The 23,649-nt window shown below is 40.4% G+C and overlaps 1 protein-coding gene across 1 annotated transcript in view; it reads right to left on the bottom strand.

Moving 5' to 3' along the window:
- The window catches only part of BOC (BOC cell adhesion associated, oncogene regulated), a 256,300-nt gene that overhangs the window by 140,472 nt on the left and 92,179 nt on the right, over positions 1-23,649 (bottom strand). Inside the window, exons 4-5 of the mRNA XM_038003333.2 lie at positions 12,264-12,333; positions 391-633 (exon numbers count right to left, since the gene is read on the bottom strand). The gene's annotated coding sequence lies outside the window, so the exon portion shown is untranslated. The remainder of the gene's footprint in view (positions 1-390; positions 634-12,263; positions 12,334-23,649) is intronic.

The raw sequence follows: 23,649 nt of genomic DNA, 5'->3' as shown, positions 1-23,649 counted from the left end.
TGTTCGCCTTTTTCATTAACTCACCAACAACTTTTCTGTGCCAGCAAGATTAGAGAAAAAGTCAAAGTAGTTCAAAGCCCATGCTGACAAAAATAGCAACATTCCCTTAGAAAAACAATAATTACTACTGTTGTAAGAACTTCAGGAAAAAAAGTGAAGCTTCCAAACAAAAAGTGGAAATGTTTTCCCCTTTGGAAGACATTTCTGCTCAAACCGTTACAGCTCTGGGGCAGCCTCATCTTGCCCACAGAAGCATCTGTCTTTCAGAAATGAAGACTCTCCTTGATCATCCACAGTTCATACGCTACTCTGATTTGTAAAACTGGATCTCATAAGCTCAATCAGAACTCTCACGAGGCTGGGGAGAGAAGGGATTTCAAGAGTACTTACATCTCCCTACTGTGACTTCCAGGTCAGACTGCTGCTGGGTCCTTATTCTTCAAGACCTGTGACGAGGGATATTCTCAACCTTTCAAAGTGATGCCAGAGAAAGGATGCTTTGGCATTTTACAATTTGTTTGCTGGACTCTGCTGGTGCTTTTTGAGTCGTGATGTTCCACATATCCAGGCTGTCCTTTAGATTATATATATATATATTTTTAATGTTTATTTATTTCTCAGTAGATCCGGTGCCTTAAAAAAAACAAACAATGAGATATCTCTATTTGTGTCTTGATGAATTATAAAAGACATTTCCCATCCTTCCTTCCGTTCTATGATCAATTGTCTCCTTTCTCTCTTTTCACTGTTATCTTCTCATTTGCATATATTTGACATGGACTTGTGGATGTAGGTCAACCACTTTAATTGTGTGAGTCGGAGTGTGTTAGTGGGGAAAACACAGCATAAGTCATATTTTTCAATGGCAGAAACATTATGTGTGACACTGGCATTTGAACTTCTCTTTATTTTTATTATTATTATTTCTTGAGACAGAGTTTTGCTCTGTCACCCAGGCTGGAGTGCAGTGGCACAGTCATAGCTCACTGCAGCCTCAAACTCCTGGGCTTGAGTGGCACTCCTGCCTCGTCCTTCTGGGTAGCTGGAATTATGAGTGGGCACTGCCACACCTGAATTTTTAAAAATTTATTTGTAGAGACAAAGTCTCACTATGATTGCCCAGGCTGTTCTCAAATTCCTGGGCTCAAGCAGTCCTCCCTGCTCAGCCTCCTAAAGTGTTGGGAATACAGGTGTGAGCCACTGTGCCCAGCCTGAATATTTTATTCACACCTCATGAGTTGGTTTAAATGGAAGCATTCATTATTTAAGTGCTCTAGGATGCCCTTATGTTAATCTGAGCAGAATGTGTCACTACTCTAGAACTGGAAAATATAAAGGTCCCAAGTACTATGTGAAACATTTAGAACCACGACTTTTAAATGTCCTACATTTAGGTCCTGGAGAAAGGACCTAAAAAATCCTTTAAGTACCTCTTGAGACAATACATATCCTGGGAATCTCCAGGGACACTCTAATCTGTGTGTGATGACTTATTTTTAAGAATCCATTACCATTTATTTCCATTGGATGAATAACCCATCACAGAGATGGGGAACACATGAACAGTGGTAGAGTTGGGGGCAAGAGATGAGTACAAATTTGGTCAAGTGATTGAATCAGCTAATAATTTATTTAATCATGCTTTTCTGCAGGCAAATTTTCTCCATTTGATCTTAAAACTTCATGAGAGGTTTTGCCATATTCTTTGCAGGTAAACATTATGTGTGCATTCTCTAATATACCAGATTCAACCACGGAATGGTCATCCCTGTCTAGAGACTCATAAACAACCATGGGTAGAGCTGGCATGGCGCTTGGAGGCTGCAGGTGGTGAGAGGTTGTTGTACAGAGTATTCAATTTCTCCAATAAATTCATCCAGTCAGACTCTCACACACTGGCTCCGAACAGACTCTTTTATATTCCCTTTACCCTGCGTAGTCCTTCCAACCTGAAATTCCCTTGCTTTCTCTTTGTATAACTAAATCTTAAGACTCAGGTTCACCTTCTCTTCCTCTGTGAAGCCTTCACTGAATGCAATTCACCCATAACTCCCCTCTCTCACACCCTGAGAGCTGGTAGTGCCTATCTTGTCCCACTTCTTAAGTTTCCGCACTGTCCAGTACTGTTTCTTAGGTTTCTGGGTATTTAAGAGCCACCAGCTGGCATTCCTTGCAGATGGATTCCAGAAGTCCCTGAAAAAGAAACTGTAGAGTCATACTGGAATCACACTGAACACAGAAGGAATAAATTGTTGGGCTTGGTGGAGGTGGTGACTGGACTCACATGAGAATAGACAGCTGATATACTCTTTCTTTGTGGGAAGATATTTAGCACAGAGAGCATCCTTCTTTTCCTTCCCTGCATCTTTCTCCCAGAGAGAGGGATAAGGAGACCTGGGCTTGAACCTGAGGAGACCAGACTGGCCTAGACTGGGAAGACAAGTCTAAGCTGTGGTGAGCTGTTTGCAGTTTATAAACAAGTCCTGACATCCCAATTTGGGTGTTGGCAAACAATGTCTTCAACCCGAGAAAGTTCTCAGAGATGCACCAAGGCCTCAGGCTAAACTGCAGAGTAGGCAAAACCCTTCACCACTCTTCCTCCCACTCCTTCAGTTCCTCAGCACCCCAGATACCTCCAGCCCTCACACTGCCAACTTTGGACATTCCTTCCTTGGTGTCTACCTGGGCTTGATCTTCATAAAGCCTATATGGTAAAGTTAGCTTTTCCTCTTCCCACCAGGTACTGATCTCTTAAAACCAACACGATGCAGGTAATCCAATTGGCTTTATCTTTCTATTAGGTATTCTAGACTAAAATCTCCATTAAACTGATGTAATTTAGTAAGGGAGATGTTGGGGGGCTAAGGGCTTTGTCTATCTCTATCAGCTGCTCTCCTCTCCCCGCAAGCTAGACTTTGGATAAACTACCAGATAACAGATTTTGTGACTTGGCATGTGGCTTCCTTTCTCCCAGACTTCTTTGTACCTCCCTCTTGCAACCAGCTAAAGAGTCATCCTTGTGGGAACAACTGGGAATTGGCACAGAGACTATTGGAAATCGCAGGTGATCCTGGAACAGAGTGTCTCCCAAATGCCTTAGTAGTACAAGCCTCGTGGGACTACTTGGAACCTTCCAAAGGGAATTTCACTCTCTTAATTTCATACTCAGTGCAGGATAACCTTCTGCAATGTTCCCAACTGGCAGCCCTGGATGAAGTACTTCCTGTAAGGAAAAGTTTAGTCCTTTCCAAGGCAGCCTGTTCCATTGTCTGTACTTGTTGGGAATCTCTTTTTGTATAAAACAGAAGTTTAGTTACAGTTTCACTTTTAAGGAATGTGGACTACATCTCCTCTTCCCCATGACAGCTCTTCAAATTATTAAAGAACAGTTGTGGTTCTCAGTACCTCTCTCCCTCCTTCTCTATCTCCCTCCCCAACTCCCTACACACACACACACACACACACACACACATGCACACACACGCACACACTCTCTCTGTTTCTTTCTCTCTAGGTTAGACATTTACATTTCCTCAGTGCTTCTTATCTGACATGGCTTTAAGACCCTACAACCTTTGATTCCCTTCTTTGGACATTACGCTTTGTTAATAAGAATTGGCCAGCCAGGCTCAGTGACTCACGCCTGTAATCCCAGCACTTTGGGAGGCCGAGGCAGGTGGATCACAAGGTCAGGAATTCAAGATCAGCCTGACCAAGATGGTGAAACCCTGTCTCTATTAAAAATACAAAAAAAAAAAAAAAAGAATTGGCTATGCTCCATTTCTATAAATGGGCTGGAGTTGGGATTCTTACCCCTTTGATTTAATTTTAGTTAACAAGTATTTATTGAATACCTATATGTGTTAGGCCCACACATTAACAAGGAACCTGTCCCCAAGGAATTCTGTTTTATCCATTGGTTAATTAATAGTTCCAATGAGACAGTTAACAGTGAAAAATCCAGGTCTTTGCTGTAAGAACCTTCATCGCACAGTTTCTCAATCCTATTTTATGCAAATATAACTCACATTCACCTATGGCTTTCTTCCCTTTTATTATTAGGCAAATATTCTTTCCTTCTCAATTATATGCTTCTCTGGAGTCAAGTAAGAGTGCAGTAACAGTTCTACCTTTGTTCATTCACTTAATGGATGTATTAGTTAGGGTAGACTGAATTGCTGCCGTAAATACATGCCAAATGTATAATGGTTTGAACACAGTAGAAGTTTGTTTCTCATACAATTGCTCAAGGGAGGTGCTCCTGACTGCAGTGCAGCTCTCTTTCGCAAGCTAGTTAAGGGACCATAGCTTCTTAGACCCTGTGGCTCTACCGACCCTTAAGGCCACATCACCCAGCCCACATAAAGAGTGTGGAAGAACACAGAATAATTGACCCAGACCTGTTGAGGGTGTACAACACTTCCACTTACATCTTTGGAAAGAATTTAGTCATTTAGTTACATGACTTTACTTAACTGCAAGGAAGACCAGAAAATATAGTCATGCTATGTGCCCAGGAAGAAGGGGAAGAAGGATTCTAGTAGATAGCCTGCAGACTGCCAAAATGACATCATTTTATTTCTACTTTTAACCACTATTGTTCATAGCCTTAGTTTAATTTCTATAAAACTTCCATAATTTCTTGGCTATGTTGTTGGATGACCACTGTAGCAAAGGAGGGTTGGGTGTGTGGTTCAGCAGTAGGTTAGCAGGAAAATCTAGGAGGCAGCATCATGGCAGCTGATGGGTCTGGAGGACTGGAGGGAACTGATGGTGTAGGAGACCAGAGGAGACTGAGAGTATGCAACCAGAGGCCCTGTGTGGAGGTTAATCTGCTGAATAGTGAAAGGGGAAGATGATTGAGACAGGAAGAAACCAGGAGTATGATTCATTTGGCTTTGAGAAGAACTTTTTTTAACACTTCAGCATGGGCAAGGCTATTGTATACCTGACACTATACATGTTTCAGGAAGTTTCCAAGCAATGAAGTAGCTTCTCCAATAATGTGTTTATATTTAATCCATCAGTGAAAAGCTACTTATTGATCTCCCATGATGTGCCCGGATCTATGCTAGGTTCTCTACTAAATACAAGCCCTATTCTTTTTTTTTTTTCTGGAGTCTCACTCTGTCGCCCAGGCTGGAGTGCAGTGGCCAGATCTTGGCTCACTGCAACCTCCACATCCCGGGTTCAAACAATTCTCCTGCCTTAGCCTCCTGCGTAGCTGGGATTACAGGTGTCCACCACCACGTCCGGCTGATTTTTGTATTTTTAGTAGAGACAGGGTTTCACCATGTTGGCCAGGTGGGTCTTGAACTCCTGACTTCAGGTGATCTACTTGCCTCAGTCTCCCAAAGTGCTGGGATTACAGGCATGAGCCATCATGCCTGGCCACAAGCCCTATTCTTAAAGAACTTATAATCCAAGTAGTCAAACATAACATGTACCTAAAATAACTCAATAGCATAGGAGAAGAGTGAGTGTAAAATATATGGATGTCAACTCTCCATATTAAAGAAATTTAAAAGAACAGTTGATCACTGAGGGCCAAGATGGTCAAGGAAGGCTCCATAGAGGATGTTGAAATAAAATGACTGGGATAGAAAGGGAGACATAAAAAAGGTGTACCAGGATGGGTAGAAAAGGCCAGAATGAACAGTAAGAGCACCAGGACACATGGAGAGTGGTGGGGTGAAAGGCTATAGAGGTAGGCATTGGGCCTGACCATGGGTAGTTTTGAAAATCAGGAATAGGCACCTACACTTGGTATGGTAAGAAACAGAGAAAACACAGGCCCTCTCTTTTATCTTTACCATGATGTTTTGCAAGTTAAGAAATCTACTTGAAAGCATCTAACCCTTAACCTGATAGGATGCTAGTAAATATTTATTCACCCCAGAGAGTAATACATTGGCGGTGGTGTGCAGAAAATACTTCATTCATTCATTCTTCAAGCATCTACTGACGTCTTCGACATGCTATATTCTGAGCTAGACACAGAGGATGCAAAAATTATAAAAAAGTCATGGTATCCCATTCAGGTTAGATTATCATAGACTGGATCCTCCTATCTACTGGTAACCAAGAGGTGCAGAGTTCCCATACCTGTGCTGTGTTTCTACTTTGCCCCTCATCAAAGTAATGCTGTCTGTCTTGCCCACTTAAATCTGACCCCAGAGATCACTTCTTGTGTTTATTTAAAAACCAGGGTTTGTGCCCATTTCCTTATGCTCATTAGGGCAGGTTAGGCTCCCAGTGCTGAGTTGCTGGCCTCCTTGAAGCACCAACCAAAACAAAAAATATCAGCCTCCTAGTATGTCTGGCAAGAACTTCTGAGATAAATCACGTGAAAGTGTTTCAAAATCTGAGGGAGGCCATCCAAACATAATGGATAATTACTGTGATCACCATCAATGATGGTCGGTCCTCCGCTCCTTGGGGCATGGTCTCTCAGAGCTAGGTTCTCATGATCATGCGTGTGCAAAGGGCCCTGACTTACTTTTGGATTCCTTTGCTTATTGACTATGCATAAGAGGCCACGTTTGGCATCCACAAGTAACTATTTTCAGGCACATTTGTCTAGTTTAGCTGTGAGCTAGTTTGTTTACAAACAATGTGGTCTGCACACAAGGCTGGGAGTTCAGGCGCTGAATAGAATTCCCACTTAGTTTCTAGCCTGCTGTATGACCTTGGGTAACCTGCATAACTTCCCTGTGTCAATTGGTTCTTAACTGTCACCTCAGAGTCATGCTGATTTGTCTAAGAGATGTTTGGAGAAGACGAACCGTTCATCACCTCTAAACTGATTTTTAAATACTGACATAAGGACTCCTGGTTTCCAGTCTGACATATAAGGAACTTAGAAGTTACCATTCCATTGTAATCATAAGTACGAAACCAAGCACAGAGAGTAAAACAATGGCTACCAGGGTATAGAAGGGGTAGGAAATGGGGAGAAATAGGTTAAAGGGTACAGATTTGTAGTTATGCAGGATGAATAAGTCTAGAGATCTAACATACAGCATGAGGACTACTACAGTTAGTACTACGGTATCATACACTGAAAATTTGCCAGGAGAGTAGATTTTAGGTGCTCTTAACACACAAACACACACAGACACACACACACACACACACAGTAACTATGGAAGATGATGGGTGGGTTAATTTGCTTGGCTGGAGTAAGCATTTTACTGTATATAGGTATATCAAAATATCATGTTGTACACCTTAAATATATACAATTTAAAAAGCCAAACAAACTACAAAATCAGCAACTCTTCTTAGATCTGTCAGAGAAGTGAGGCCACAGGGCAATCACTGCCCCCAAAATTAGAGAGACAGACAGGTGGATACAGAGCATCCTATGGGATATCCACAAGTGATCACATTTTAACCGAAAGAAAAACACCAATAAATTCCAAAATGTAAAAATAGTGCAGGAGGCATTTTCTGTTCATGATATAATATAGCCAGATCTTAATAAAACAAGATAATAAAATAACAAAATATTCTAATATCTAGGAAAAAACCCCAAAACTCTTTTTAAAGCAACTCTTGGGTCATAAAGAAAATCAAAATCAAACCTAATATTCAGAAAATAATAAAATGTTTAAATTTAAATTAAAAATATATTTTAAGGAAAGATAGATAGAAGATAGACAGAAGCTATGAAGCTATATAAAAAAGAAAGCAAGGAAATGGAAAACAAAGAATTCAGCATGATCTTTATCTCTGATGGTTGGAGAAGTGGTATGGACAGAAGCAGAGGGAGGGTATGGGAGGGGCGATATAGGTAGATGGAGGTTATTATCAGGATGCGTTGGATGATGGGTCCATATTTTGAAAATTGTGTTAAAAAAAGGAAGAACTAAACAAAAAATGGCTATGCATTTACTAATGATGAGAGTATATCATAAATTAAGGATGATGATTAATCCAATTCTGTGCCAGAAACTAATTTAGAAATAACTATATACTAGAACCTAAGGACTGCAATTTAAAGCAGTGCTCAGAGGAAAATTCATAGCCTTCCATATGTAGAATCATAAACAAAAGTAACATCTGACCCAAAGAGTTGGTAAAAAGAACTGAATAATAATAATAAACCTAAAGAAAGTAGAAACTAAAAGCAGAAATTATTTAACTAATAATACACAAAGTGGTGTGTGTAGTGGTCAGATTGAAATAAATTATGGACTATCCATACAGTTCAATACTCTGTAGCTATGAAAAAGGGAAGAGAAAGCTCTCTCTGAATTGATAGGGAATAATTGCCAAGCTATGTATAATAGCTAAGTAAAAAAAAAAAGCAAGGTGTTTTTATGTAAAGTATGCTATCATTTGTCATTTGTGTAAGAATCAGGAAAGATAAAGAATATCTACATATATATGTGTGTGTGTGTGTAGATATACATATAAAGATATATACATATATACACATATATACATATATATGTATACACATACACACCTGCACATATATGTAATTGCTGGTATATGCCTATCTCTGGAAATATTCATCAGAAACTTGAAGCATTAGTTGCTACTGGCTGGAAGAAAGAGTAGGAGGGAAATTTTTTGCTACCTTTTTGCACCTTTTAAATTTTGAATGACATGAATGTGCATACTTAGTTAAAAATTAAGTTAAATAACTGATAAGTAACTTATTTCTGGTTTTTAGAAATATGGAACTGAACAATCTTTTAAATTTAAGATCATAAAATATAGAAAGGAAATAGTTTTATTTTTCTAAATAACATTTTTATTTTTTAAGTATATATTTTTCTAAATTATGTATTCCAAGTCCAGTTATGAGAGAGAGATTGTGGGAAATGAAAGGAGTGATAAACCACAGGAAAAAAGAGGGACCATGGGAAATGAGACTAAGACTTAGACGGGAGCCCAGGAACCTATGCCGAAAGAGAGGAGCCAGACAATCGGAGAAGTCTGGTGAAGCAGGAAGAAGTACAGCATTCTACAAGTTCTAGGATCAGGACAGTAGGGTACAATGTTTTTGCAATAATGCCTTCCACGTGGGACACGAACTTCAGAGCAAACTATCGTGTTACAATAGTCTTCGAAATTATGTGAGAATAAAACGTTTATTTTTTCCATGGAAACCTAAGAGTTTTCTCATATGTGAAAAGAATTAGCAAAGGTTTAAGAAAGTCACTTAGGAACCTAGTATATATTTGACATTCAAAAGTGGTCGAATTGCTTTGTCTTTTTTCACAAGAGAATTTGGGTTTCACTATTAAGTAATGCCAGGCAGTTATATTTGAAAATAGTGTTTATTTCACCTTTTAAAGCCTCCCTTGACCACAAATAAGTCTAACTCATGAAACTATAATAATGTTTTATTTTTCCAATTTTTCAGTTAAAAATATCAAACTCCTGGAGGAGCCACCCTTAGAAAATGAAGCACAATATCAGCTTAATAAAATAAAAATTTATGTTTCTGATGACAATATCTTGGCTTGAATAACTTCATCTCCGAATGCAAATATAAGAGAGTGAAGTTAAGTTGGGACCCAATCAAGTTTTGAAGGTTCCCATTTCTGGCATATAAAATAATGCAACTTTAATGTTTTGGGAGACACCATTACCTCTATTGCCACCTGCTGGTAAACGTATGTCTCATTTAATTCAGTTAATGGCTCACCCCTGATGAAACACATTTAGGATCCTGGAGATAGATTTGCAGCAAAATAACTTTTACTGCGTCAGAAGTGGTCACTGGTTTATAGATGCAGTGGCTGACGTATCACAGGATTGGCTGTGCTGAGTTATGTCCCTTAGCGCATAGGACAGCCGAAGACAGCCTGCACTGGTATGTGGATTTAGACAGGCCTTCCTCTGGCAGGGCCTCCTGCTCTCCCAATTCTTTAAGTTTGTCTGTTCTCATGTCCATCAAAACATAGGATTCTTCTTCTTAAAGAGATCAGTTTTTAAAAACACTGAATGATTCTCAGTCTTAATTTTAAAAAACTAATCAAAGGCTTTTGACCCTTCAAATGAACATGGACCACACATATACATACACTCATATATACGATTGCTTCACTTTGGTTCTGAGGTTGAAGTCAACACTGATGAACAGAGATGCTTTTATTTATTCTGCATGCAGCCTTTCTCTTGCTTCTCCTACTCATGCTTTGTTCTTCTGCTCTTTCAAAACCTGCATTTCATACTCAATGCTTGTGCATTTAGCTGCAACACAAACACTCATAACTCACAGTGTGGCTAATGTTTACACATTTTCTTATAAACATAAGGAGCCTACTTTATCTGGAATCCTCACTGTATCTGGAATCTTAATAAGTAGAAGAAAAATATGACCATTTTCCTTCTATGGGACCACCTCGTGATGCTAATTGGTCATAATGTTCCCCCCAAATACTGTAAGATTCTGAGGTGGCTTTTGTTACCCATTTACTTATTTAAGGACAGTTGGGTGGCTGGTTTCAAGTTTTTGGTGATTCTGACTAGAGCTGCTATAAACATACTTGTACAGGTTTTTGTGTGAGCATAAGCTTTCATTTCTCTAGGGTAAAAACCTGAGGGATGGGATTATTGGGTCACATGGTTTCTGCATGTTTAACTTTGTAAGGAATTGCCAAACCATGGTCCAGAGTGGCTTTACTACTTTGCATTCATATGTGCAGTGCATGAGATTTCCAGTTGCTCTGCATCCTTGTCAGCACTTGGTATTGTCAGTATTTTTTTATTTTATGTACAGTGGTAACACATTGTAGTTTTAATGGACATTTCCCTAATGATGAATAATTGTTGAAACTTTTTGTGTACTTACTTATCATCTAGCTATCCTTTTTCGCTAAGTGTCTGTTTAATTACATTTTTTACATTGGGTTGTTTGTTTTCTGTTGTGTTTTGAGAGTTCTGATATATTCTGGTTATGTCTTTGGGTGATATAATTCTTGAATCATCAAAAAATGTATGAATATTTAGGGTTTTTTAGTGTAAAGTTTTTAATTATATTTAGTTATTGGTGATTTACATATGCAAGCCACCTAAGTCTATTAATTAAACTTTTCCATCACCCAGAACTGTGTGTATTTTGAATGATTGGGTGCTTTTTAAGGAGGCCTAGAGGGAAAGCTGGTAAACTGCCCCAATCAGAGTCTGGAAAGAGCCATTTAGTGGGTTCACAAAGGCAAGTCCAGGGTTTTTAGTCTTAAACTTGAAGATTCAGAAATGTGACTTGGTTGAGCCAGGCATGGTGGCTCATGTCTATAATCCCATTACTTTGGGAGGATGAGATGGGAATATTGCTAGAGCCCAGGAGTTTGAGACCAGCCTGGGCAACATAGTGACTCCCTGTCTCTTAAAAAAGAAAAAGAAAAAGAAAAAAGAAATGTCACTTAGCCAGTGTCTCAAGAGCTGATCCCACTTGAAGACGCTTATTCATGCTAGCAAGGTTCTCAAGAGACCAAAGTGCAAGACCAGGGTAGCAGCTAATGCACTAAGGGAGCCTCTTATGTCTTCTCCTATAGCCCCATCTGATATTAACAAGGTTCCTTGAGGAGCTTGGAGTTGAAATAAAGGGGATTTAGCTATATCAGTGGTTGTGATAGAATTTTTACTAGGTCATGGTGAAAAAAAAATAAGCATAATTTAACTTTTCTTAATGGATTCAACTTAAAGGGCTACCCTTTATTTTGAGGTTATATCCTTTCTACAACTGTGGCAGATTCCATATGAATTTATTTTCTTTGAGTGTATTGATGGCTTACTGGCCTAGAAACCATTCTGAAAGTAAAGAACCATTCTATGTCATAATTTCAGTCCTATCACCTGGATTTCTGAGATTTGGGAGCTACCTCCCTCCCACTTCCTCATCTGTATGTGTGTAAGTCAACTGAACTTGGCATTCAAGGCTCTATACAATCTGACTCTTGGCTTCTAATTTTATTTCAATCCACCTTACCATGAGAATCCTCTCCAGGTAAACCAGTCTTCTTGAAACTTCCAATATGCTGTGCCTTTTCTTGCCACTGGATAGTTGCTGTATGATTCCTAGTGCACCACTCCCTCCTCCACTGATCTTCTTTGATGTCTTTTCAGCCCAAAGTGAACATATACTCCTCTGGATTCTTATAGCACCTGTCTTCGGTACCATTCCCAAAGCATTTATCCCACGATATCTTTCACTGTGGGTGACTCGTGTGTGCTTTAGTGAATGATCAGATAGTGCCCCCATTGGATAGGAAGCTTCTGAAGGGGGAGAAATAAAGGCCCACCTTTTAGAAATCTCGGCAAGTCTCACAGCAAATGGCACAGTACTTCTCACAGCGGGTGCTCAATAAGTGCCTGTTAAAGGAATGGATGAAGAAATAAATGTATGAGAAACAGTATATTTAAATTCTTGCAACAGAATTCCTCTTTTCACCCATGGTTACCTATGTGTTTTGATACTTGAGCACACTCTTATACACACATCCTATATAAATATACAAATCGAGGGCTCCCTTGGGCTATCTCCTCAGATGTGTGAGTCTGTGACTGTGGCCTGCACATCAGCATGCCCAGGCAGAAGAAAAAACAAGCAGGCACTCCCAACTGGGGAAGTCATTTGCAGCTCCTCCCATTATGACTGGCTGAATCTCCTTATTTAAAACAAACAAAGAGCTGGAAGAAGCAACCCAAGTGACCAGCTATTAGCAAGTCAGTTATCAAAACACAGACCTGGTCTTTAAACCTATAAAACAGCAAACCCTTAAAGTCTGCTCCTGACCTTTAGCATCTCTGTGGCCAGCTGGAACCTCCCCTAGCTCTCTCTTTATGACCCTTAGGGGCCACACATTTGTATCACAGGGAAGCTATTTTTCGAGTTTATTAGGCTGAGAGCATTTTCATTAATCTCAAAGGGCGTCTCTCTCCTTTCCTTTGCTTCCTATGCCACAGGGCAAGGACTCCACCCAAAGGCAATCCAGCTGCCATTTTCCACAGTCTATGGTTAGTCAGAGAATTGTCTAAGGGCTGCAGAGAAGGAAGACCTGACATTTAGATCCTAGAGACAAGAGGGCTACTGTAGAGCCAGCGAAAATGACCAAAAGAGGAAATTGGAGCACGATCCAGGCCACAGGAGGGAGATGTGGTTCATCTCCTGTTTCTGATGTCCACTGAGTGGTCCCATAGTCTGGCCTGCTCAAGTGCTGGCCTGTCCACGTGCAAGCCAAGGGGGGGGAGTGTCGTTAAACACCCTTTAATCTGTGATGCTTGTGAATCATCATTGTGGTCAACAAAATGGGCATCAATCCCCAATGCTGTAGATGGAAAAGGGGTAGAAAACAGAAAGGAATTTATAGCAACCACAGGCCACAGCCTGGCAATGTTTTGTTTGGGTTTTTGAAATAAATTAGGTCTATCACCTTTTCGTTGTCCTTCACTTCTTTCTCTTAAAAAGTAGAGTGTATTAAAACACTGGTTGCATAACTATTCTATTTGATTATATAATACCAACTTTATAGAGTTGAATAAAACTGCATTACACAATTATATAGTGTGATTTCACCTATACAGTAAAAAAGAAAGATGGAGAGAGGACTCAAAGGAACCGTACTAAAGTTAATAGTGAGTGACACTGGGCAGTGGAGTCATAGATAATATTTCCTGCTTCTTTATACTTTTCTTTCAACATTTTCTCTAATCAGCGTTTATTACTCTGAAAATCTGGAAGATGCTGCTCAAAATTTTTTTTAAAAAAATAAGATTATATTGTACAGAAAAGTTGTTTTCAACCTAATTTATCTTTCAAAGGTTACTTAACCCTTTGAATCTTAGCTTTCCTCCTCTGTAAAATGGGGATAATAAGTGTTTACTTCCATCAAAGAGCTGTGTGAAAATTAAATGAGAAAACACAAGCAACTCATCTAGTACTGAGCCTGATGAAGCACAGATACTCAATAGTGGGTAATCAAAAACTGTGAAGTAACACCTCTCATTTCTTATAGGGTAAGCAACTTTAGGAGCCTGTTTGGGCCAGTCTTGAAAATGGAGGGACTCCATTTACTTCCTGCCACTGTGATAGTCCACTGTATGATTTCTTGCTTTTCTTCAACTATGCCTGAGAATGGCTTGACCCAAATTTCAGAAGCTTAATGAAGTCCTAAAGGCAATTATGTAAGTGTAAATAATAGAATGAGGTGGTAAAATACAGGCACATGTGCTTTGAATTTGGAAAAACCAGAGTCTAAATTTTTCTAATTACTAACTGTGTGATCTTAGGCAAGTGACTTAAGTTTTTGGAGTCTTGATTTCCTCATGTTTAATAATTCTAACATCCATTGAGTCATTATTACATGTCAGGCACTAGGCTAAACATTTTATGTGCATTAATATATTTAATCAATGTGGCCACTCCATGCCACGTAATTATTATCCCCATTTTACAGATGAGGAAGAGGTAAAGGAGGCTGCCTGAGGTTGCAGAGCTGCATATTGGTAGTTTGAATTTTAACTTAGACAGTCTGACACTAGAGCCTATCTTCCTCACCACCATGCTTATTTGAGGAATTTCATACATAGTGTCCCCAAAGGATGTATGTTGGAAAAGATATTAATATTCCAGATGTTGCATACCAGTGTCTCAGGTGAATAATACTTGGGTTCATCTCTTTCCCGTACTCCTTTTCTTTTTTTTTTTTTTGAAATAAGGTCTGGCTCTGTTGCCCAGGCTAAAGTGCCATGGCTTGATCATGGCTTACTGCAACCTCAGCATCCTGGATTCAAGCAATCCTCTCACCTCAACCACCCAGGTAGTGGGGACTACAGACACCTGCCACCATACCTGGCTTTTAAAAAATTTTTTTGTAGCAATGAGGTCTCACTAAGTTGTCCAGGTTGGTCTCAAACTCCTGGGCTCAAGCAGTCCTCCCACTTTGGCCTCTTAAAGTGCTGGGATTACAAGCGTGAGCCACTGCACTCGGCCCACACTCCTTTTCTTAATATGCAGAGCATTTCAAGGAAAGGCAACAATTTAAAAAATGCTTTAGTTTGTTACACATCATCTTTTAGACACTGTGCTAATATTGGCTTATTATTCCAATCCTAACACTACTAATGACAGTTACCACTTACTGAGTACTTATAAGTTACCAGGTACTGGGCTAAGGGCTTTGCATGCTTTATCTTAGTGCATCCCAACAATAAACTTACGAAGTAAGCTTTATTAGTCTCATTTTGTAAATGAGAAAACCGAGACACAGAAAAGAGAAACTTGCCAAAGTTCACATGAATAGTAAATGGTGGAACCAGAATGCAAGCCCAAATCTGTCTGGTTTTTAAGTCTCTGCATTTAATCATCTCATTACACTAGCTTCCCACCCTCCTCATCATTTTTTTGTGTTTATCTATGTGGCTTTAGAGTAGCATGAAGGATCACCCTGGGATCAGATTATTCTGGAAAGCTATCCAGTACTGTGCTTTTTCTACTTTCCGTGGAGGCTGGAGAGGCAAGATTCACTATGAGAAGTCTGAGATCACCCAGTAGCCTAGCTCCGTAGGCTTAGGTCAGCACATCAAATCTGTTACACACTATTGCAGTGGTTGCTAGTGCTTTTGGCAAAATCGTTCATTTTCCTTAATCTAGGCATAGGGAAGACTGAACTTCTTGAATTCCTATGGTTGAGTGGAATCTTGTAACTAGTTATGACCTTTGAATTTTGTGTGGAAGTGACATGCAACAGACACTTCCAGGCTGGAGCCTGGAGCCTATTTGTGACTTTTTAGAACTTTCTTTTCTCTTTGGTACAATAGCCAGCAGCATTCAAGACGGTGACTGCTCCATCAGCCTGGGATTCCAGGTTACTACAATAAGCAAAGTTTCCTGATGAATTGTGATGAATATGTAGCTTCAGTACAAAAGAAACCTTTATTATGTGAGCCACTTAGATTTGAGAGTTGTTTGTTACTGCAACATAACCTAGTCTGTCCTGACTGATACAATCATGTAGCACATTGTGGACCATATAAGCAGTGCCTGGACATCAGTGTGCTAGTTGCCAATGTACTGTGTCCATGACTATCATCAGTGTAGGGGAGGAAAGAAAAACAAAAGGGAAGGCAGAGGGTGGTAGCGACAGAGACAGAGACTAACTTTCACTTCTGGCAGAACCTTTAGGAAGCTGTGTCTTTTACTGTGATAAAACATCAAGAAACCACAAGGGCTGTGACTGTATCTTGCTCAGTATTTCCAGTGCTGAGTAAGGTGACTGACACTTATTAAATATTGCCGATTTCATAATATGTTGGACTAACATTTTATAAACAACAAAATCTTCAGGAATACACGTTCTTGGAACATTTTACATGGTTTTGGGATTTAATTTAGCCAAAATCAATCCAACTTTCCTAGTTAGCATTTTAAATGTGGCTAGCTTAATTCCTTTGCCTTTTGTCACTTATTAGTTCAAGGTTTCTGGCTCTGGGGTCTCAGGATCCTGGGCATGTGCTGTTTTTTAAAAGGAGCCTTCCTGTGCCCTTTTCTCCATCAGAAATTAACACAATCCTTACGCTTCAAAATGAAGCAGGGAAGCACATTCATATTCAGATAAGAGTTTTCACTCTAAATAAAGAATAAATAAATAAATACTTTAGCTCAAATTTATGCTTAATCTGAAGGTCCACGATCCCTTCATGGAGTGCGGAGCTGCTCATATAGGGGGATGGGTGGAGGTGACTCATTCTGTAGAGCAACAGCTGCAGCCATCACATAGACAAGCCACCAGACCCCACAGGCCAGGAGAAAAGAGACACGGAGAAGGAAAAGGAGGAATGAGTGCTCTTAGAGCAAAGAAACAACCTTGTGCTTGCATGAAGTCCTAGAAGGTTGAACGCCTCTTCAGGTAATTCCTTTCTTCTTCTTGTCGGTCATTATTCCATCATTTCTTTCAGGAATCACTTGCCAGCAAGCCAGTGTCCTACCGTCACTAGACTGTGACTTCCTGGAGTGCAAGCATGATGTCTCATTCATCTCTTAGTCACCCTACCCCACACTTCGTGCCTAGCATGGTGGAGGCTACGAGTAGATGTTTGAGGAGCAAATGATACCTCCGGACCTGGGACCATCCTGTAAACTACAACTAAGTGACCCTGAAAGGGGGGCCATTAAACTTCCACTCCTAGCCCTAACTGAGGACGTGGGTTGCTCACTTTTCAGTTTGCACACAAGTTCATTTGCAGCTGTTTTCATCATTTATTTGATTTCTCTGCTTTCAACAAGTTGGTGTTGCGAAAGTTCAGCTAACTATCCCCACAGCTCCCCATGTGCAGTGTGGGAAGAATGTTTAAAGCTGGCTTCATTGAAGGAGTGAAGGCTAATGTTCAGTTCAGAGGAAGATAATAGCTGGAATGCATAGTTCAGGGTCTGTCTCTGCCATTCAGGGGCTGGGACATTGGAAGGTTTGCTTCTACCAACAGACTAGTTAAGAAGACGGCGAAGGGCCTAAAGGCCACAGTAAGATATGTAATAAGACTTGGAAATACAGTTTAAATAAGAGTTAAATCACTAAAATTCACACACAATTGATGTAATTAGTCATCTCTGGAAGTAAGATAAAAAATCATTTATAAATGTGTGAGCCAAGAGCTTAAGGATACCTAAGAAACCAATTAAGGTGAACTAAGGGAAATCTCAGGGAACCAGAAAGGGCAGCACTTAGAATCCAACCAATTGTATGCACACTACTTGAAGAACGCTTTAGAACAAAATGTGTCTGTCTGGGGAGTGGGGTGGGTGGGAAGAAATGATCAGTTATAAGAATAAAGAGAAATGTGGGGTGTTGCAGAGGCAAATGTTGGTAAACCCACTCAGGCACTATAACAGCTCTGGACAGAGTCTTCTTGTCCTTGACTTGCTGAGAGGGTCTAAAGCATCTCAATGGAGAGACATTTCCGAAGCTTAACTCACTGCCTGCATTCTGAGCCAATGTGCAGATCAGGCCAAAGTGAACAACCAGTACTCTTATTAGTTGCATTTTTCTGGGTAAATTAACAAACTGGCATCTCTCTCTGTGTGTGTGTGTGTGTGTGTGTGTGTGTGTGGCTTGTAGGCTGTGTCAGTACCTGGGGCATGGAGGATGCTGTTCTAATGATGTCAAGAGGGTCAACCTGGAGTCTGAAAGGACAGTGGTGAGTCTCTGAGGCCAAGGCCATCAGTGGGCCTTCTCTGCATCCTTCTGTGTCACAGGCTGAGCTGCTCATTTTCAGGAGCAACAGAAGATACCCTTCAAAGATGGTGGCCCTTCCTTGGCTTTCTACCAAGGCTATACTTTTCTTCAATGCGCTCAAACTTTTTGACTATGGGGAAAGTCCCATGGCTAACTTACCTCATCTTACATAAACTACCCCCTGCAAAGCCATATTTCAATATTTGTAAGGCTTACAAGGCAGACTATGATAGCCTGCTGTGAGCCTTAGACCCCCTTGTGTGTCACCATTCCAGCCACGGGACTTCTACTGGGATTTTACAGCAGAAGGGAACTGTCTTTCTTGGCAGTCTGTTCAGCTCTGCAAATGTACACTGTCTCCACTGTGTGCTGGCTGCACAAAACACCTCTAATCCTTTCAGATGAAAGTTGCCACCAAAAGCAGGAAGTGCCTGTAAAGATGGAGGGGTCAACTATAGGGACTGAGGACTGCAGAAGCTATGTTTTCACTGGGAAATAGCCTAGAGTGGGAAGGTGAGATCTGTAATGATGGAGTGGTCTGCTCCTAGGTAATTAACATTCATACCACAGAAATGGGAGGAGAACCAGTAGGATGTAATAAGGCCTGCCAGAAGGTCTTCCCTCACACGCACACACAAAAAGCTTTAAGTAGTTCTATAGTGATAGCAACTGCCTTTGCTCTGCTCACAAGCCTGGCCAAGAGCTCGGGCTACCTCTGTGATGAAAAGAAAAAGTGGTCTGAAGGGGCCAGACTCAATGCATAGGCAGACCCTCCATGGGGAGCCTGAGATGAGTGCTGTGTAAAGGCTTTTCTGTCCCCAAAGCTCTCTCTTGTAGAAATGATGCCTGGAATTATCCAGCATCAGGAACTTGCATCTGGACTGGAAAATCAGGCCCCTTAGCTGGAAAGTATTGAGAGAGGAGAAGAAGTGGGTTTGGCCCCAGATAAAGAGCACTGCTTAGGGACAACAGCAAAGAACAGGGGTAAGATCAAGAGCAACTCAAGGGCTACTTAATTCATGGGTAAGAACAAATCACAAGTGGGGAGAAGGACACAGAAAAGGAAAATAGCTGAATTCAAGCAAAAGAAGCATCTCTGTGGTTTTGCCTACAATCAGTTGTCGTCACAGGTACCATATTTTAAAAGTAAAAGCCATGTCTGTCATCTACTGGTCATGACAACTCAAAAATATTTTTTAACTCTATATCTCTTACCCATTTTTTTAGGGAAAAGTAACTGAACACAATGAACTGTATTCTTTGTTTGCAGGACTCTCCTTTTCATTTTTATACTAGATTTTTCAGCCAAGAATATTTGTCCTAAAGCTATTTAACAAATGAGCTAGTTGAAGACCTCACAATAGATTGTTGACAGCTCCAGTTGTTTCTTTAAGTCAATGCCCATAAGCTGAAGTGCTAGCACATACTCATGGACACAGACTTACTCAGAACTGCCTTCAGAAAGATGCAATTTATGATAGTACAGGGCAGCAAAAGGTCACATCATGTAAAACACGGGCATACAAAACAAAACAAAAACAAGTAATTATTAAATTTTATGAGTCATCCTGATAATAATGGAATCTTCCAGATACTTTCGGCACCTGAAAAAGACACAGAGTGTGGCATTTAGACTAGCACAGAGAAGGCACTCTTTCCAATAAGGTTACTGAGTTTTATGTGGCATCTTAATCGCCTGTCTTCCTTCTGGCACTTCCTAAGGAAGGGTGATGATGATATGCTCATTCCCACCACCATCAGTTCAGGGACAATGATCACCCTATTGATGAAGTTGGCTCAGGTGATCATGGTGGTACACACAGGCTTAATAAGCAGCCTTAAGAAGCACAACCTCAGTTTTCCCACTTATTAAATGAGATTAAGCATCCCACTTAGGCATGATGCATAATCTCAACCTACTTCACTAGAAGACTGTCTGAACACAGAACAAAAAGAAACATGCCTAGCTAGATGTAGAACAAAAAGAAATATGCCTAGCTAGATGTTCTGTGGAAAGGCATGACACAAAGTATTGCAACTACTATATTATGTCAAGAAACAAGTAACTCTAGAGCCCTGAAAGGTTTCATGCAGAAGTGCATGCCAGAGTTTCATTTTGAATCTCATTAAACCATTCCTCACTTATTAAGTGTAACATGGATCTTAATTGAAAAAAATTAAACTTCTGTGTAAGCATTCCTAGAGTATGGTCTAAAAGGTAATGCTAAATGAAGCTCTTGTTTAATCATATCAGCTATAGTCTCATTCTGCAGGTGCCTGGTCTGCACATCTTTGTTCTCTCCTTTCTTCTGGAAACCTGTAAACCCTCAGAGTGTGTGTGTGTGTGTGTGTGTGTGTGCGCGCGCGCACACTCACGCACCTGCGTCCACACCCACGCTCACCACCTCTTGTCTGCTGGGGACCCAGTGGGTTCAGGTTTCAGCAGGAACACAGAAGCTGTGCCTGCATTGCCCAGTGAAGCTTTGATTTCTTTTGTTCCTGCTGCTGGAGCTTCCTTGGCTGATTAAGTCTGAGGCTTCTCCCAGGTTTTGTTGGTCCTTGAATGGAGCCTCTTCAGTGCTCACTGGAGTGCAGTTATCATTGATACTTCCTCTGCCTGGCTCCCTCCCTCTCCCAGCCCAGTGGAGCTGATGGATTAATCCTGTTGTGTGCTTGTAAGGCTCACAGGCAGAAATGTAAGCTGGGGTAGATAAAGATGGCTCAGGTTAGATGGGACCACAGAGACCTTCCTTCTAGAGTCTATACTCCTCATTTTACTTAATTAGGTTTCAAGAGGTCCAGGGCAGAGCAGTGAAGGGCCTGGCCCAAGTCTCTCAGCAGGTTGGGGCAAGTCTAGGCTTCCCCAGGGCTTTCTACTTTACTTCTTCCAGCACAGGCCCTTCTCAGAGGGAAGCCTGCAAGAATGTTTTTGCCCTTGCTGTAGAACAGTAACCTTGTATCTAGATACAGAACAATAACAGTGTATCTAGACACATCTTTCACATTTTTACAGCAAAGTGAAGGACCTGCTGACTAAAATCATAGATCTTTCATATGGGAAGTGAAGGGAATCTGTAGTACTTTCTAATAAGAGTCAGAAAACTGCCTTGTTTGCTAATAATTGCTTTGCCTATAATTTTTATTTCCCTGCCATATCCTCCAGTCTCACACTTATGTCCCCACACCCTTCAGTCTATGGATTGCCTGTCTCCAGCATAGGAAGAGACCATGGCTTATGACAATTTTCCTCTTTAGAGACAACATTTCATAGCATTCATCACTTCCTGACATTATATATACTCATTTGTCTGTCTGCCCTCGCTAAAATATAGGCCTCATTCGGATAGAAGCTTTGTTTTGTTCACTGACATGTCCCTCTCCAATGCCTATAATTGGAGTCTACATCAGAGTACGCACTCAAAAAAGCATGGAGGCCAGGCATGCCCAGCATATTGGGAGGCTAAAACAGGAGGATTGCTTGAAGCCAGAAGTTCAGACCAGCCTGAACAACATAGAAAGATCCCTATCTCTACAATAATAATAATAATAATGATAATAAATTAGTCAGGCATGGTAGTATATACCTAGTAGTATTAGCTACTTGGGGCTGAAGTGGAAGGATTGCTTGAGCCTTGGAGTTCAAGACTGCAGTGACCCATGACTGAACCACTGCACTGCAGCCCAAGAAAGAGGGAAACTCTTTTTATTTAAAAAAAAAGAAAAAAAAAAAAAGGAATGAGTGAATGAATACATGAAATCTACTTTCCCATGCACTGGCACTGAAAAGGGAAAATAAGAAAAATAAAAACATTGGCTAAATGGGGAGGAAAAGGACCTGCTCTTAGCTCTGAACCCTCCCCAACTCCCTTTCCTTCACCCCTACCACCCAGAACTCCAATCACTGGCTTCCCTTTCTTCTCAAAACAACCTAGTAGTCGCTCATCTTCGCAAGAGACCATAAATAGTGATAGCCATTTAAAGCAACACCTTCCAGAGGGCATTTTAGAAACACTCCAAGCCTTAAGCCAAAAGGGACTTGAGTCCCTAAATGGTAGAATTAAAGGGATTTGCTAACAGATGGGAGATGGCACCTTTGCAGAGCCCATTATAATCCAGGTTCTTCATCGCCTTGGAATACCCCCGGCCACTGAAACGAAATTCCTGAGAACCCTTGTCTTTGAATGTGGAATGGTGACCAGAGAGTGGACAAATCTCATCTTCAAATGACAGTATTGGCAAGGATGCAAGAAAAATATATCACTCTTATGTTGATATTCCTAGTGTAAATTGGCAAAGGCCCTTGGAAATGCAATTTGGCACCACACTGTGAGAGCCAAAAAATATTTAAGCCATTTGATCTAGACATCTTACTATTATGAATTTATTCTAAGAAAATAATCAAAAATAAGATAAAAGCTTTTTGTACAAAAAGTACATCATCACATTTTTAAAAAACTGAAAGTGTATGACTGGATTGTTTGTAACACAAAGTATGAATGCTTGAGGGGATGGATACTCCATTTACCATGATGTGATTATTACGCATTGCATGCCTGTATCAAGTATCTCATGTACTGCATTAATATATACACCTACTATATACCCACAAAAATGTTTTAACAAATTTTAAGTACAATTTTAAAAATATATTATTTCTAGTAGTTACAGCTTGGAAAAAAATTAAAATGATGAATAATAGAACAAACTCACATGTAAATTATACAATGACACATCTGAGTTACACTGCATCTGAGCTATTTAATAGCTGTGATAACTTGGGTAAATTATTTAACATCTCCAAATTCAGTTTCCTTTTCTATAAAATCCTGTTTCTGCAATAACAGTGCCTACTTTATGAAGCTGTGAGGATTAAATGGCATCATTGCAGATAATGTACTTAGCATAGGGCCTGGCACAATGATCACTTATTGTGGTTATTATTTAAAAAGATAGCATTCTGTCCCAAAACATGCAAATCTCTCAATATTCTAGGGAAATAACTATTACAGAAGCCATATTGAGGGAAGTATTCATCTTCCTATCAGCATAGGTTTGGGATTTGATTCCAAACAGGCAGGACTCAAAGGTAGTTTTGCCCAGAGGTTGCCTCACATTTTTACCCCCAATTAACAAAAACAAAATAAAAACCCTTGGCTTTGGAGAATAGGGTAGATAATTCCTTTCTTTCAACTGTTTTGCCTGGGTACATTCTGTGGAAGGAAGAGAATTGTGGGCAGAATGGGAAAGGAAAGAGGTGAAAGGGGTCCAAATAATAAGATTGTTTTTTCCCTGGCTTTTCAGCTGTTTCTGAACTTGTTTTTAACCATGGAGCCCTCACAAAGCTTTTACCCACTCCCCTTCTCCCCTCCTCTCAACTCCCCCGTTCAAGCTTCTGGGCCGTAAAAGATCAAATCTGATGCTATTGCCAAGTTGTGCAGATCTGGGCTCCTCAAAGATC

The sequence above is a fragment of the Chlorocebus sabaeus genome, chromosome 22 (genome assembly GCF_047675955.1).
Source record: "Chlorocebus sabaeus isolate Y175 chromosome 22, mChlSab1.0.hap1, whole genome shotgun sequence".
NCBI classification, from domain to species: Eukaryota; Metazoa; Chordata; class Mammalia; order Primates; family Cercopithecidae; genus Chlorocebus; species Chlorocebus sabaeus.
This window is presented reverse-complemented; position numbering and strand designations above follow the sequence as displayed.